The following is an 18,941-nucleotide window of genomic DNA, read 5'->3' as shown; positions in this document are numbered from 1 at the left end:
AAAATAGGGACATTTCTGAGCAGTCGCAACCAAGACATAATTAGCAATCTAACAATCTCAACTTTGCCACAATTACCAATCACAAGACTGTGATGAAGGTAGGGTAAAAGAATTTGAAAGTGAGAAGTGTAACAGATTTGGTCTTCGTAACTTTGATGGCAACGGCAAGAGACACTATCCGATATTTCTGCAATACAAATAATCCTATTAACTGAATCAAAATCAGATAATTTAACAGGGTCAAGCTCGATATGAAATAAAAAATATGAATGATAACAGATGCTGGAACTACAATACTCTGCCAATCACTATAAAATCGAAAGTGTATACGGTAGAGGGATATTAGCAACAAAAACATCTTCAGACGTCTTCGGATTGCAGAGAACAGACGAACCACGCCTCCGTCAATTAGGATTTAAAGATGTACTTTCGGAACAGGGAGTTGGTTGCTTTAATCATTGTATTCTATTTATCATCATTGGTATCCATATTAAAAATGTAATAAATGTTTTAAATGATAATTTTTCATGAACAGTGTGTTCAGACACAGTTAATGCAAAATTGAAAATAAAAAGTGATAAAAAAATTGTTTTATAATGTATTGTAATAGTTGATAAATTAAAAGAAGGAGATGTATACCATATGTTGCGTGAAAGGTTTACCTGAGGTGCATAAACAATTTAAAATCTATTGCTCATTTCCATTTAGAAATGTCCTGCGGAGGCAGATATATGGACAGGTAATCATACAAAAAAGAAATTGCTATATCCCCTGCACAGAAAAACTGCTTCAAAACTCCGCTAAATTCCATGGTTGAATAAACAATCATGGAACTAATTTTTGTATATGTAGAAATGAAGTTTCATGGAAAAGTTAATGTCTACAGTTGAAATATTTCTCGTGATATTTTGACAAAATGACACATTCACATCTTTGTTCATTACGTTTCATAGCAGTGTTCAAATAGTAATAAAAGTTCCGGTGACTCATGGAGGGTGCTACAATGCAGGAGTGCGCTAAAATCCAATCTTCGATTTTAGCATTGAATTTCCACTCTATTATTTTTATTTTTATTCTATTTTAATAATCAATCTATGCATTAAAATTTGTAGCTAGAAAATTATGCAAAATCTGAATTCTAATAATAGTACCTTGTGCCGTTATTTAGGAATTAATGTAGCCTACTTCAAAGGCTGAAAACTGCATCTATATTTTGTTTATGTACTAATTTAGAATAAAACTATTCTTTTAAAATTATAGTAGTATACTATATACTATGATTTTTTTTATTATGAACCTTGATTAAATGTTGATGTAACACAATTTTCAACATTGACAAGGGATGTAAAGCAAAGCACCCTTGTAATTAAAACATTCAAATAACGGTACAATGTATCGGTATATATCAAATATGATCAAATCCATAGATCTTAGCAAAACAAACTAAATTGGTTTAAATATCTTTCGTCACAAACAGAAGTTTAATTTTAATAAAAAACCCCAGGAGCATTTTAATTTTACATTCTGGGGAATGTATTAAATTGGAAACATTTAAAAGAAAATTGAAACATTAAATGTTTTATCCAGAGTAGACACATTCATGGAATATGCTATTTTATAAATAACTAAACTTTAAATTCAAGAATAACAGTTAAAATAAAAATTTGCATTTACAATTTGTGGATATTTTCCAGGTGATACTTAATTTTATTTATTTATAATGATAAGATATCAGTAGTAAAACATCTTTAGATTTATATTTTGCATTGTAATATTGACATTGGTAACACATCAATACAATGTTTGTTATTGGTATTGTTGTTATATAGGGTAACTACGAGACGTGTAACTATGAAGCAGGTGAATTATTTAGACACATAACATTCATAGAAATCGTTCCAAAAGTGGGTTATCTTCATAGTTTTACTTATATAAAATTGTATCCATCTTATTTTTCTAATTTTGAAGGATTAGTAACATTTTAGTAGCCTTATGCTTGTTATGGTCCGAAATATAAATATCCAATCATTTTAGCAAACGCTTACACAATGAATAAACCCAAAGAATATTTTTATGTGGATATTTTAAAAGTCACAAAAAATAAATAAGTACATTATACTGTTTTCTATTAAATGAGAATTACTTAAAATTTTGGTGGGGTGGAGGGCTGTTGTTAATTCGCTTCTAAACCCCAGCAGTCGGTCAGCGGATAACTCAGAAGACGGTGCACGATGAGTGTGATTCTCAACAGAGACTTTCATTTACAGAGAAAATTAATATTGCGTGAAAGGCGATTCCCGGCCGTTTCATTTCTGCTCGTGGGAAGAAAACACGCCGACGGGAAACGGGAAATGGGAAGTGGGAATGGGAAGAGTGGTGAGGTATAAAAGAAGCGGGCAAGAGATGCGGAATGTGGCTTTGATTAAAGTTTACACGGACAGCTCGGCAAACTGGCAGATTCAATAAGTGGCCGCCATTTTGTTAGCCACTGCTCCCAATAACATTATTGAGAGGAGAGAGTTGTTCCACCGATTATCCGTTATTGCCCCTAAAGAACTCTCGTTCATTCTTTACATTTCCGCGAGATTGTCCAAAACCTAAGCTACGATTAGAACTAAAACTTACTACAGAACTAAATTACAATTTCTTACAACCGAATCAAATATTTAGGATTTTGAAACAGATATTTCAATGTGATAATAGTACATTTTGTAGTAACTATGCAATAGTCGAAGATGTTTATAGTGGTATATTCAAAAAGACACATTTTTTAACCGTCATCATTTACACAATCTATATGCCATCTATGCAATGTAGCTATCATGGCTAATCCTCTCTCATGAGGAATACGAGCAATGGAAACTGTTTCATAGGTTCTATACTACTTCGTACAGTTTCTGGTTTTTAGAGGAAGCCTTTACCCCTTTTTACAGCAAAGTTTATTAGAATAGATAGCCAACCCGACAGAACGAAGGTCAAGGGTAAGTTTACTGCTCTTTAACCTTAAACCCCTAAATCAATAGTTCTTCTTTTGACCAACAGGAACCCCTGTAGCAAGTGTTCGTCCCTCGGACTTTCTATCAAGAACTATGGTATAGAGTGAATTATTATCTTTTATAATAATAATGAGCAGGTTAAAAAAAAAAAAAAAAAAAAAAAAAAAAAAAAAAAGTCGAGTCCTTAATTACTTATAGAATAATTATTTATGATATAACTTCGTCATATCAGAATTATTTTATAAATCGACTTTCAAAATAATTTCTTAACAAATAAGTTTCAATTTGATAATTTAAAATAATATGAAATGTACCTTTTCCTAACCCAATTTAACTTTCCCATGTTATTCACTATTCAATCATGCTGTTAACAGTGACCTGATTTTAGGTATATTATTAGACTATTTAAGTTAGAAAATTGATATTACCTAACAAATAGAGAACTTCTATTACTTTTATACCTATAATGTAGAACGTACATATTGTTAAAATTAAGTCGTTGTGTTTTTTCCAAAATCTGTTTTAAAATTAACAACATTCAAAGTCAAACATTTATCATGTATACTGGCAGAGTAAAAATTCACGAGAAAAGACATTTGGACTAATTAAGTAATTTAAAAAGTAATACAAATTAATTCAACTTTTAATATTTCTCCAAATATGAATTGAACGTTACTTAGCATTATTAGGTAATATTCAGTGAAGGTCACAATAATTGTAATCAAATGAGCCAGCTTTTTCATGATAATATTTAAATATAACACGCTAGAACTATATTAAACAGCTTGGTCCGACAGTAACAGGCGCGCGGGGGTGGCGATGGTGTAATAGAATAACTCTCTCTCCCAACAATCGAACCCAATAATGTTATCGGGGACCGAAGCTAACAAAATGGCGGACACTTATTGAATCTGCCAGTTTGTCGTGTAAACTTTAATCAAACCTCAACACGGTATCACTCTTTCTTCCTTAGCCGTTATTTCCTTCTCGATTATTGAAATCGGAATGTGTGTGAGTGACACCAAAGCGACCACATTTGTATCTTGTTCGAACTGATTGTGGCTGAGTTGTGTACATCTCCACACAAAAACAGATCAACATAGATTAGTCAATAGCTTACAATCATTGAAGTAAGAAATAACTTGCCGATAAAGTTAAATCAATAGCAATGTAATTTATATTTATTTCGTAAGAAGTTGTGTTTTGGACTGTATTACAGCACGAAAGGAAAATTTGCACAACGAGGAGAATCTGAGTTGTATAAATCACCCGAATGCTGTAGAGAATTGACTAATATGTTATGAATGGTAGATAATTGTATCTAATTGCATGTTAATTGTAAGTTCTTCCAGCACAAAAGCTCTTTGTAAACAATAAAAGTTCTAGTTCTATATTTAACAATAGTAAACACAATAAATGGTACCACCCAGCGCGTGACCATCTTAACTGTAACACCAAAATAAAGAAATATTCTGTATAGGTGATATCATCTACTTTTTAGTGATTTAAAAATATGAATGTCAAAGTTTTGCCACAGTTTTGGCGAAAGTCCCTTTACTTTTATACAATTTTTCCGATGTAAAATAATATTGTAAAACATTTGTATTCTTGGAAATGTTCTTTTTAATTTAGTCGCTTTAGAAGCTGCTGCGGCCTACAACGGTTTTTACAAATGAGAAGTTTTGACACGTTTCTGTACTAATTAAACATGTAAAATAAAAAAGAAATAATATTATTGATAAGTGAACCCAATATCGCGTTTAAAATCGAAGGAGGACACAATTATTATTACTTTCTAAGAATTAAAATAGACAGCTGTTTTACTGTTTGAACTATTAAAACTTACTAATAACGACTAACAAACAATATTTTAAGCTACATGTGATAGCAAACGGGGGTTTTAAAAACATATGGCATAATAAACAAACATTATGTTAAACAAAAACATAATTCCGTGCTTTGTTAAAATGTACAAGAGGAGAGATCACTTTTTTTTATTTATCACAGGAAGTGTGTTTAAAGATTCTTTGTCACTCTCCCAGAGAATCTCGCCATCTGCTCCATCTCATGATGTCAGCCTTCTCTCTCTTTCGGGCATCAGATGATATATGACATATTGAATTGAATTTTGTTTTAATCAAAATGAAGATTTTTTGAATCCATAGCTATGATTAACATAACTTGTCGAACTAACACAGCTGTTTATATTTTTTGTGTAATTTGATTTGATAGTTAAATTTTGTTTTATTATTACAATTATTTTAAACAATAACTTGCCGTAATACACAGGTGTCGATTCATGTAATGTTATTTTTCAAATAAATAATAAAATTGAAAAGAAATACAAATGCAATATTCTATTTAAAATAAAAGTAATTTGATTTGATTTGTTTAAGCGATATACTTACGTACACGTACACCAGGGATGCCTAAAGAAGTCACGGACGGGCGCTCGTACAGCTTAACCAATATTGTGCAAAGTGCACGATAAGTTTTCCTTAATTATACATAATGTTTAACAACTATTGTAAAGGAATTGAGTTTTCCATATACGATTTTCCGTAGGTTTTTATAAATTGAACTATTCAATTAGAGAAAGCTCAATAATTGGATTTATACTTTATTATTGATGATGTATAATCTGAAAGGATAACTGGGTCAAACTTACGTCTCAAGGGTTTTTTGACACGCGAAAGAAGAAAATAGATACTAGTCTTCTTCAAAAAGTAGTTTTCTGTTTTTGTAACATATAACTGCACTTGTTTCCAATGATCACTATTATAAATATTTATATTCGTAATATTTAAGCAAATAATATTGAGAAAGAGCCAGCTGTAGTAAAACGATCTTGAGACTCATTGTCCATTCAAGAACAATGTTAAACTTCAAACCCTTTTAACGCCCATATTTTTGATCGTAGGACTATGGAAGATATCTAATTTAAAAAAGATATTAATTAAGTAGTAGTTACCCGCGGCTTCACATGAAAATTCGTATGTTTTGAACTTGTATGAGCGCTTCTGTTTCAAGTGAATATATTTACGATGCCAATGTTGAGTTTGCCTTTTTCGCACGATCACGAAAATACTTTTAAAATATCTACATTTATAGTTATATTAATTTACTTGTATCTTTATATTTTTGTCCAAAGCTGATTTTGCTTCCTCCCGATAAAGAAAATATATGTTGAGCCTATGTACACAGCTTTGAGAAGCCTCCTTTTGTCAAAAGACAACTTGGATATGTTTCGTAACAGTATTTAAAATGTCTAGTAAAAGTTATAATACATTGTCCTCTCATATTTGCTTTTAGCAGTTACCTGCTGCTTTGCACGCAATTTAGTCGACGTTGCACGTTTACGACCACTGCTTGGTTCTAGTGAGTTATATTTTCCGACGACAATGTTGAGTTTGCCTTGTTGCCACGATTAAGAAAATATGGTCAACAAGATTATAATTATGGCCATTGTAATTTACTTAGTTCTTAGTAAACAAACAAACATGTTCCATGGTTGATATTGGTTTTGTTTCCTAATAAAGTAAATAAATAAACTTCTGTCAAAAAAGAACCAAGATGGGTTTTATAAAAACAGTCTTTAAATTTATAGTAAAGGGTTTTAAATATTTAAAAAAAATTTAGAGCTGGAATCTTTGGAATCAAATTCTGACCTGCTTATATTTTCTAAGGTATATTAGTAATTACCGAATCACTGAAATCTAAAAACAGCGTGTCAAATTATGGTCACTCTTTAGGCAATGTACTCACAGTAAATATAAACAAATTGAATATAATAAAACATATTTGCACAGAACAGTTGATTGAATTTGAAAGTTGATTAATCATTTCTATTAATATTATACAACTTTAAAGACCAAGATGGATTTTTCGATACTTAAAGACCAGTGGGACGTAGCTCGAAGGGATTTTCGAAATAAGAATAGGTCTATATTCATCCCAGGAACGGTAACAATGTCCTTGTAAAATTTCAGTACAATCAGTTGAAGTTATTTAAGCGTGAAAAATAAAACAAACAAACAAAGGCACTGTCCCCGTTTTATAATATTATTAGTGAGTGCAATTAACATGAGGTTTTGTTTTTCGAGTAAAGTGTATATTTTAGAATATTTAAACGATGAAGTATAACAACTTTAAGATTTCTTAATTTTAAAAATAACGAATACCGAAAGAATACCGAAATAGCGCTTATTAATACAATCTTTAAAATTAGTCATCTTCAATAATTCGACAACTAAGAGTTAGGTTGTAAACGTCTTTGAAGGTTAATATTGTTCTTATGGAACAATCAAGATGGTCTCTAGTAAAAATTCCGGCTCTTAATATAAAAAGTATTTGGCTTCAGATCTTTGTAGTAATATTGTAACAAAGAACACAATATATAACGGTCACTGATGTAAATCGGTAGGTTACGATTCTTCTAGTGCGGCTTTTAATTTATTCTTAACATATAAACTGTGGCGATCTTCATCACCTGTTCAGAGCTGGTTGTATCTTACTGGCGGATCTTGATTGTGCCTCAGTAGCAGTAAAATTATGGGAAGTGCCTCATTCCATTCGTATAATTAATAAGCATCCAAACATCATTTTTTCCTCGATATTTTATAATGTATTTAGACCTAAAAATATCAAACTTCGTGTGCTGTATCGTTTAAATATTAAAAAATGTGTACATATTACAAAAAAAAACCAAAATGCGTTTAGTTGCGAATTAATTATATCATTAAAATGAGACCTCTTCCATAACGCTCCGAACAAAAATGAGAGCGTAAAAATGCATCAAGTTTAACATTGTTTCTTATGGGGGATACCTGAAGGTCATTCCAAAACAGCTGGCTCCTAAGATTGCTTAGAATAGAACACGCTGTTTGACTAAAATCCCAATGTTTTATTTTGAATAACTACTAACTATGAATCTAATAAAATACTAGTTTAAATATAACAGAAGTAAAAGAAAATAGTTTTAGTTGTGGAACCAGTAAATTCAACTAAAGTATATTAAAGAAGGTCAACACCTTGGTGAATCTCAAAATTTATTTACTGCCATAAAAGCTTCTTGCATTATCAACAGTCAATGAATTAATTTATATTAGTATAATAATCGGAAAATATAACAAACTATCTATAATAATAATAAATATTGAAGACGGCCTATTTGGCCTAATTTATCCTCTTCTAGGGTATGGAATTAAACTCTGGGGTAGCTGTGGCAAAACACAAGTTGGAAAACGGGTCTTCAGACTCCATAAAAGAACCGTGAGAGTGATTTTGGGTTTGAGAGCCAGAGAGTCGTGCTGAGATGCTTTTAGGGAGCTGGGGTTACTGAATTTGCCCTGTCTCTATATTCTCGAGGTGATCCTTTACTCCAGATCAAAGTACGCTTTGGTTCGAGGCGGGGATGTTCACCATCAGACTAGAGGCAGGGACAACTTTCCAACAACAAATACTTTCAGAAATTTGCCTTCTCAAGTTGGTGTCAGACTAATCAAGAGTCTCCCTGAAGGTATTAAACAACTAAATGAAAAAAAATTAAAAGCTCAGGTGAAAACCATTATGGTTTCAAATGCATTTTACTCTTTTGACGAGATAATGATGAATCGCTCGGACAATTAAGAGCACACAAATACACAAAATCGTAATTGCCGGACCTGTAAACTATAAGAGAGAAGTATGAATGAGGTCATGTATGTTTGAGTGGGTCATTGTCAGCAAGAATGGTTAGGTTATATTTAGGAAGTTTGTGATACAATGTTTACGTCTTTTCACAATAAACGATGTTATTATTATTATACTTTACGCTCCAGCATATCCGCTTTTTATGAAAAGTATTTTTTATTCAATGTTATTTCCTTTTGAAAGTATTAAGTTCTAAGAAATAATGGGTGACTTTCTGCGTGAAAGCATCATGTACGTGTATAAACGATTTTTTTCAATCTTGTCGGCTGTAATCGTGCGGTGACATGAACGGCCCTCCAGCCGCATTTTATATCCGATTATCCTCTGGTGAGGCTTCGTATACGCTCAGCTGCACTAGTGTTATATATTATTCTTGGTAAAAACTTTACATTTTCCATCATAATAAAACTCTTCCGGGCTAAAAAAAAACTCAATGACTACTTTTACCCGGTCAGCTCTTCACAACGTGTTTAAACAGTCTATTTCAAACTTGTAATGCAATAATATCGTGGATAAACGTGTGTGCAAAGAGTGGTGCTCGAGAAAGAGTTAAACGGTTAGTTTCGTTTGTTAAAAAGTTAAAATGTAACGATGACGTACTCCCGCTGTTATTTCATTTCGGGAAGTTAAAATTAACATTCTTTCTAAATAAAACGTGGCGCAGCGCCCGCTCGGCCACCCTTTATTAAGTACATACAGCCCAATGGCGCTACCGCCGCGCGCTCTACAAAGTTGCTTTATAATGTTCATAAAAACATTTACTCCATCCTTTCACCCGGCGGACTTTGTAACCCGAGTTAATTACATCCAGTGATATGTTTAAGGTAAACAGTATATCATGTGTCGTATTTCAAACTAAAATGCCTGCGATGTTGTGTCATTGGGGCAGCTGTTACTTTGTACATGCAGACACATTTATTAGCCTCACGCATAAATTTTATTCTATTACATAGAGCAATTTAAAAAGGTAAAATTTCTTTTAAAGCTCATTACTGCTGATGTATGATTTGAAAGGATAACAGGACTCCGTACATCGCTGTGTGATACAACATTGGAATACTACGTTTCGAGAATTACAATCTACCCTTTTCTTTAGAGGCATCAGGTTTAGCAAGCACAACAGATTATAAAGTAGTCAAAGTTTAGCAGTATTCAACAAACATCTAACTTGACAATATAACAAGTTGTATGTCAAAACATCCAAGTTCAAGCATTAAAGTGTAAATCTAGAGCGTTTAGCATAAGCACAAAATAATGTCACTGTTCAAACAAAGAGCACACCAGAGATGAGATTTTTGTTATAAAAATCTTTATTTTGGATAAATTTTATTATATTATTCACAGAAAAAACTAACAGATAAGAAGTAAATTAACATGAATATTATTGGAGTAGCTTCGTTCGAAGACACCCTGTAACTTAAGTATAAGATTGAAACATCCCATTCTCATTGAATATTTAAGTAAAAATTATCTTTCTTAAGGAATGTTCTCAAATAGAGTGTCTCTTAAAGTTGGCTTAAAGTAACTGATCCGGGAACACGGTGTAAATGAGATAAACATTTTCTAGACGTTCTTACAATAAACTAAATTATTGAATCAAGCCCTAATTCTTCATGGATCTGGACATTTAGAATGTACCATAGAAAGTTAATTGCAATCTTTAATAGTTTATTTTGAACAATTTGAATAATGTTCAACATTTACAGGAAGAAATGCATAGTCCTCAACCTGAACAGGCATACATTACGAGTCTCAGTACAGTTTTATAAATCATTAGTATGTAGGCTGGCTTCCAAGTAAAATTCCTGTTAAGTAATGGGAATACAAGAGATAAACGTGCATACGATAGTGTTAATTTTGTATTCGCATGTAAGTGCCATACATAATTATTAAGAAATTAACTTACAAAAAATTGTTAACATCTAAAACATAGTTATAAAGTTCTTGATGCCTCGATCATCAGCATGCCATGAGATTCAGGCGTCTATCACAATTTTCGGTGATTCACAAATAAAATACCTTAGTCTAACATTTTATGTTGGATTTCCGAGTGAACCTTGATCTCTAAAATGTTGAAAAATACAAATATATTGACATGAGGGTCAATTTATATTTATGGAACTTATAATTTTAAAAACACCCTAAAACAATGTGTTAACAATAGAAACTGTGATCAATAAATATATTTAGTATAAGTAGCCTATACGGAATATACGAAAGTGTAAAGGTAATAATGTTTTAATATTAACAGTTAATTTTGAGTATACATCTTAAACGTTGTTTTCAGTATAGATATTTTTCTTAGAAATAGCCTCATGTGGCATATAAGTTTAATTTAATTTAATTTTAATTCAATGTTAAAAAGTATCATTAAATGACAATCCGTCAAATATATATATATATATATAACTTTTTTAAATCTGTATTTTTTACCATAAAGATTCTAGTTATTCAGTCACATTGCTTATGAACCATGAAATCTGCCTTATAATTTTATACATTAACAAGTACCTAAATTAAATATGAGAAACCTACTTGGTTTATTGTGTGGCTCATATTTGCAGAATAATTTGAATACCTATAATACCACAAGTTAAAAATCGTGTTGTGTAAGTAAATATTTTACTAACAAACTATAATACTAACATGTGTATTTAACGTAAATAAATTAGTTTTATTTACAAAAATAGTAGGAGAGTAACATTATTGCATTTTGACCACAATTTGAATATTTAGGCAATTTTTGTGTTTCAGAAGTAGCGTGGTGTAATAACTAGACGCTGTATATCACAAAGTATAAATTTGAAATTCCATTTTTTAAATAACTTTTAAATTGAGTGAACTAATAATGGCTTGTGTCGTTGGATTGGAAATATAGAATAAATGATTTAAAATTACGTTATTCATATTAAAAATATTTAACCTATTCAACAATTATAGAAACTGAAAACAACTTTAATTTTATGTACACACTAACATTTAATTGGTCACTATTAAGATTTTAAAATATATTCTATATTTTACGGTAGCAAATTTTATATTACAAAATACAAAAAGCTACTCAATATAACAACACATTTTATTATATGTGACTAAGACATAGTTACTTTGTAAACAGAAAACCGACGAATTACTGGACTCAGGATACTATACACTATATACATATAGCAATACTTAATTTTTACAAGTAATATAAATTACGATTGTTCCAGAGTTTCGTCGAGTATATTATGTGTAAGAATTAAATTATTTACAGTCATAAATTTTGAAATTAGCATGTTATAGGTATGACTTCATTATCTTATGGAATAATTGCATGGGAAAATTAAATAAATCGTGATCTTAAAAATTATTTTTTTACAAAAGACAATTATAACAATAATGAAGAAATTACAACAAAGATAGTTGTATCGATTTGTTTTGAGGAATGTATAGAAACGTTAGTCTACCTAATATGCTTATCTTATACACAACTATATATTTTCGTTTAAAAAGTAAATATCAAGTGAAAAATATTCATAGTTATAAATACAAGGTACATTAATTAAAATTTCCAGACCTCAACAACACAAATATAGTTTATTTGAACATCTTCCAGTTCAAGCTGGAGTCAAAATAATTCAATATCTACTAGAACATAAAATTAAAAAATTATCCAAATTTATTTAAAGGAGGCCTTTTTTATTACCAACAACATTCTATAGTGTTGAGTGATTCATGAGTCAGTAACTGAAATAAAATTATTAGAAACTAATTTCGTACTAATTTAATTAGAAATTATATACGTCGAAGAAACTGGCCACTTATAAAATTCAAATTCATTAAACCAATTGAAAATGTCCCTTCTTAGCTATACAATGATATATAGCCATACTTCAATAAATTGATAAAAACTGTTATTATTCTGTTATTTTTGGTTACTTCTGTATTGTAGTAATTAAATCCACATTATTATACACTAAACATTGTTGTCTTTTTATTAACAAAAACAATTGATTGAATTTTGTAGTAATTTCTTACTCTACACATAACACAGCTACGGTGGGAAGGGTTGATTCAATGCGAACATTGAGTTTAGCTCTATTTAACCTTCCTTTTACATACGGCATCTGAAATCTTAAATGTTGCAGATTTGAATCCTGAAATCTGAAGTTATGTTCGTCTGAAGGATTCCAAATACAGTCAGTGACAAAGAACGAAGAAGCTCAAAACGAACCCCCCCCCGCATCGTTCCGACACCAGAGACACCCACACTACAAAAAAAACAGTGCAATCTCATTGTCTTATCAGGTACACAATTCAGTGCTCATCGGGTGCAAGTAAGAGGAAGGTGAGCTGGAGCTAAAACTCAACAGTCGCATTAAATTAACCCTTTCCACCATAGCTGCGTTATGTGTAGAAGACTCGGTTGCTCCACCGTGCTTTGGGATCGTCATCATAGTGCGATATGACGTATCTTCACAAGACGTATACAGACAAGACAACCGGCGCGGCGGTAGAAAACCATGCATCCCAAAAGTTCGACTTTCATTTTAATATTTGAGCAGTTTTAGAATGTAGAAATCAATGCAGTCACCAGAGGTCTTTATATGAATTTAAAAACTACCATACTTTACACCAAAATGGTGGTTGGAGGAAAACTTAACGATTTTAAATGTGATGAACCAAATGAGCTATGCAGTATTATCTCAAATTAAGGTCTTGATGAAACAATCTAAAGGATGCCATGTAAAGCAATCTCTGACCTTTCAGTGCAAAATTAGTAGAGTTTGAATAAAGCTAAAATTCCAACAAATTGGAAGCTACGTTAACTTAGAGACCTAAAAGTTTCTTCTAACATTTTTCTTCTTTTATCAAGGTCGTAAAATGAAGTGGATAACTGTTAAATTAATGTAACATTATATTTTTAATACATTTTTAAACACTACAGATGAAACAACACGCCTAAAACGAGGAACCAAATTCTCCAGAATCTAACACATGGGACAGATGCACGGTCGTGGTGAAAATCTGCAGGACTGACTACCATCACCTTCCGCCTACCTAAATGCACTCAGCATTCCGAGACGAGCATAACCCTCGCCATGCGTCCATGCTCGAGGACAATGCGCTGATAAATGTACTTAGACACTCATCAACTACGCCATGGTAGTTAATATGCTATGATAAAAGCGTTCAATCGCATGCAAGTGATCCAATGAGTGGAGAGCCGGTGCTGACTGGGCTATTACCTCCTGAACACGGCTTACCCATTGTTGTCCTCAAAGAAGACACAGTCTATACCGGCTGAAACAGATTTAATTATCAATTGTCCCCGGGACGGTGGGTAGGGGCGGTTCTAGTGGGGGGTGGGTGGGAGCATAATCCGCCGGATGGTTTTTCAACTCCCCTCTCCCCACCTCTCGGAGCAATTCACAAAATGAATGGGAATTAGTCGAATTTTCAAGTCAAATTAAATGCGCATTAGCCTGTATCACTTGGAGGTACAATACCTGAGGCGGGGCGGGTAACTCTGTTTATTAATTTCATGTCATCCTCGGATACGGGTCGTTGTTCGGATAATAATTACCTCGCAATATCTCTCCGGCGCTTTGAGACATTTATCCCATCTTCATTGAAATTCTAGTAATCTGTAACTTTCAGCTTGGTCCTGATTTAATATTATCCCCCCTCCCCTCTCCCTGTCCACTTCTAAACGTAACCGAGTCGCGCTGATAAATTGTGAAATTGAAGAGGAAAATGTTTAGCGTTCGTTTCAGCAAAGAAAAGCAATTTTGTCCGTGGCTAGTCATTAACGGGTTTCATATCGATAAATTAAATATCAATATAGTTTAATCAGTTTAAGTTGTATATACAAAATGGTGATAATATATATCTATTCTCTTGTCAGAAATAATATAGAGAAGATTTTACCACTTAATTGCATGGGGTCTACTAGCGTCTAAATATTTTTAAGTGATTATCGTAAAATATAAATAACGTAGAAATGAGGTAGTTGCTGGTTTAATAGCTAAATTTGCTCATGTTTATAGGAGTATATTAGCAGACTCTCTACCGAGACTATGCGGGATGTTTAATCCAAGCGTACAACTGAGAGTAACTATTTTTATTATATTCACATACATTTTTCAAGTAACGTACAGTCAGGTTTATGATAATTTATTAACTAATAATTTCTTACAATATTAAATTTGAATAATAACTGAACTTGTGTGGTTTGTGATTTTTTATCGTTGAAGTACATTTTTATTAAACGGGAAGAAATTTTTCAAGAATTTGAGTTTCATTTAAGAAACTTTCAGATTGGGTGTTTTTTCTTTAATTACTATAGATTTTGTAAACATGCTACAATAACTTATTTTTCTTTTATAACTTTTATAATTTCTTATATTGTTGCTTCTATTGGAGATTACAAAGTTAATTCAGTACCAAAAGTTTGTCAATGAAATAGTCAACATAAAACTTTACATTTTGACATTATACTTTGTGAAAGATTTTTTTTACTAAGCACAAATTTAGAAATCAAAGAGAATTTAGACAAATTATCGAATCAGAATCAATCCTTGTCTGACAGGTTTACTGTTATACGGGTTTACAACGTTTTTTTTTAGTACTGCTGACCAAATTCTAAATTCGGCTAAACATAATGATTTGTTTTACCTTGAAGAATCATGTCTTTTTCCAAAAAGCAAGGGTTAAATTATTACTTTATTTCACTTATTGAAACCAACAACAAATTAAAACTGCTTCTATATTTTGTGGAATTGTATAAACACATATTCAGGAAGCATAAAACAAGAGTATATACTACGTGAGTGAAATAAACAATACGCACAATACAGAAAAAATAACAATAAGAAATGTAAATACACAACTAGAAAACATCAAAAGACTCAGCTGTAGTATTATTAGTTGCATAGATAGAATTTGCAAACAAGTAAACTTATCTTAAATTGAATTCTATTTCATATTTAGATTTAAGAGTTAATTGATGGACTCGTTCAAGATTTTTAAATTGTAATCTATTAACATTTTCTTTGAGATAAGGAAGATTTTATTAATTAATTTAAGTTCATAACCCTCTTTCCTTCCTATGCTCAGCAGCAGGCTTATTTTGTCTTTAAATAAATCAGTGCTCTTTTCTTCTAGTTCTAAGACGATAATTACTTTATTCGAATAGTTTTACAGTCAAAAAGAACATCCTTATTTTATTTGTAACGAAGCTTTATATTTATTCCATGTAAAATGCGATTAAAACCATCTAAATTCGAAGCGAGATTTTCCATAAATATTTGGTAGTGTTAAACGATGTTATATAATGTAATTAATAACAATAGTAATTTTTGGCGCAATTTTTAATACAAATTTCTTGATTACATGAGCTAGAGATATTTATTACCAGGGAGTTTCAGCAGCTTCTCGTCACGTTTAGACTTAGAAGTTACACATTTGTAGTAGGCACACTTGTATATCGACAGTATGTGGGAGAAGAATTATAATAAACATGTACGAAATATTTGAATTCTTTCAACTTTATGTTTACTATGTTACTGGCGTCATCTCAGAGAGTATTATGACGAAAGCACGGAATCTACAATATTCCCAGAAACATTGTACTGAACAACTATGCTATGTTCTGTTTGTTACTCTCACTGTGACAGCCTACGTCTGCTTGTAGACCGTCAAGTGAGCTGCCGGTATCGCGAGTTTAGTGGCAGATAATGACATGGAGAGCTGATATAGTGAACAAACTTTGTGTTTAAATTGTTCAATTTGTTGCTCATTACTTGATAAGGACGTCAATGTAGCCCTATCTCTGCGATACGTTGTTACAGGACTGCAATAATGTTCAATTATCAGTGGTAATCAAATCTAACCGAGTGTTTTGTAACAGTGCAAAAACAATATTAACCTCAGTAAGATCATTGAAAACATTATAATACATAATGATACACGTTTCCCAATGTCTAATGCATGTTAATTTACCTATCCAAAATATTTGATAATATTATATATTGAAATGGCTTAAAGATGTTTGAGTTGTTGGTAACGAATTTGAATCATAGTGGTAAAAAATCAAGTGAGTGAGGAGTTTCATAATGAAGTATCTTTGGTCTAGTGTTACTTAAAATATTTGAAGTTTTAAAATTTGGATAGTTAATTATGCCATTCTCCTAGTTTTTATGGGAATTTAAGTCCAAGAAATGATTGTATACCTATTCAAACGTAACTAGCTTCAAGACGTAGAGCTGATTGTTAATACAATCTGCTACAGGACTGTTATTGTCCTCATTACTGGAGGAATGGAGCCAATAATCTCGACCTGTAGTAATATATCATAAGAGAAACTGGCATAATTGTAGTGTTACAATTAGTAACACGATAGTATTATTACAAGAGCAATTACAATATACCATGGTCATTGATATCAGTTGTTTATGAAAATCATAATATTACAAACTGGAAATAAAATAAAGGCATGTCAGTTGCAAGCTAAAACACTTAGTGAATATATCTCATAGCAGTCGATTATATTTAAAAGGCCCTTTCAATTAATATTTCAAAACTATAGAAGCCAAGATGGAGTTTACGCTACTTAGAGTCCAGTAGAAGAATTTTCTAGATAAGAATAGGCCTATAAAATACTAAAACGAATGTCGTTTAAAATTACAATCGATTAAATAGATTACTCGTGTAAGCAAAACAAACAAACAAAGGGACTCTCTCATTTATAATATTATTAGGATTAGGATTTATCTTCTGTAACATCAGTCGGCTTCAATGCATTTGTAAATAGTCTGAAATTAGAATTGATTAATATATTACCAGTTTTTAACTTTCCAGTTCCCAGAATCCTTCTTCAGAAAATCTCTGATTAACAAAACAAACAAGCAGAACTTAAACCAAATCGAATATAAAAACATCGAAATAAATGAATAGTATAAACAAGTTTTCAATCAGATGTTGTATAGAAATTAAATATGTAGAATATTAACATATAATCAAAAGTTATTTTTGAAGAAATAACAGAGAAAACGTCGTCTTCCATTTAACCGGTCTAGTTGCCTTGTTTTTAAAGTGAATTAATTGCAACATTTTTAAATGAATGAGATTACTTACTACTGAGGTGTGGATTTTGCTCTAAATAGTACATTCCTTTAGGTTGAAGCAATTTTGTGGTCTATTTTGATTGTATTAAGTCTTATATGCAGAAAATGTTCTCTCAGAATTTTAATGAACAACATCAAACCGATGTTAGGCCATTCTTATTCGTAAAGGTGTGATATTTTTCCAATATAGTGTTTGTGACAGAATTTGCACGTTAGTTGATAAATTACGTTTTTTTGTGCAAAATAATGTTACCTTTAATCGGATATTATTTTTCATTGTAATAGTTTTAAAAGATTTAGATTTAATTAATGCCACATCTTGACTAGTTACAGGGATTGCACACGTTAAATTTGATGTTATTACTTCTTGTACTGCCTTCATAGTTAAATTTCGGCCTGTAAGTATGTTTGGTAAACTGGGAGGTTTGTTACAGGTTACTTTAGGGGGTTTAGAAAATAAACTTATGGACTAAGGTGAAGATTTCAAAATGGAAAAAGACACAGATCAGAATTTAGTTGATCTTTATAAAGCCTAGAAAAATATTGAGTAAACTTAATCAAATTTAGGATCATTAGGATTATTAACAATGGAATTATTTTAGATGATCTGATTTGTTTATCTACAAGATTGTGTGTGTTTGTTGTGTGTTGTGTTTGTGTACCCTATTTCGCAAAGAATTTATTTATATGGTTATGAAAATCAGACTGATTGATACATGATATTGTGCTCTTATTTCTAGACTTTCAGATATTGATTTTGAATGTGTAGCTCTAATAAAACATATTAACATAATAAATTTGATTAAAGAAATTATATTAAAGGGTTATATAATATATTTCCCTAGATATTCCAGAGTATTTAGCATAGCGTTAACTTTCAGGAGGAGGAAGTTTCAATTGGGGTTTAACATATTGATTTGAGATATATTAACGGGTTGCATTACCCAATAATGTTCATTTGTTAGTTTATAATTGTATCATAACTTATAATTTTATACAAAATAAAAATAGAAACCATGATATAACAATAATCAAACCACCTAAATTAATTAGGTTCTTCAAAAACTGAGACTTTATATTTATATTCCTCTTCCATAAAACAATTGAGTTATTTATTATATTCTTTTTTAGTTATTACAAACAT

Source organism: Homalodisca vitripennis, chromosome 2 (genome assembly GCF_021130785.1).
Source record: "Homalodisca vitripennis isolate AUS2020 chromosome 2, UT_GWSS_2.1, whole genome shotgun sequence".
Lineage (NCBI taxonomy): Eukaryota > Metazoa > Arthropoda > Insecta > Hemiptera > Cicadellidae > Homalodisca > Homalodisca vitripennis.
Note: the sequence above shows the minus strand (reverse complement) of the source record.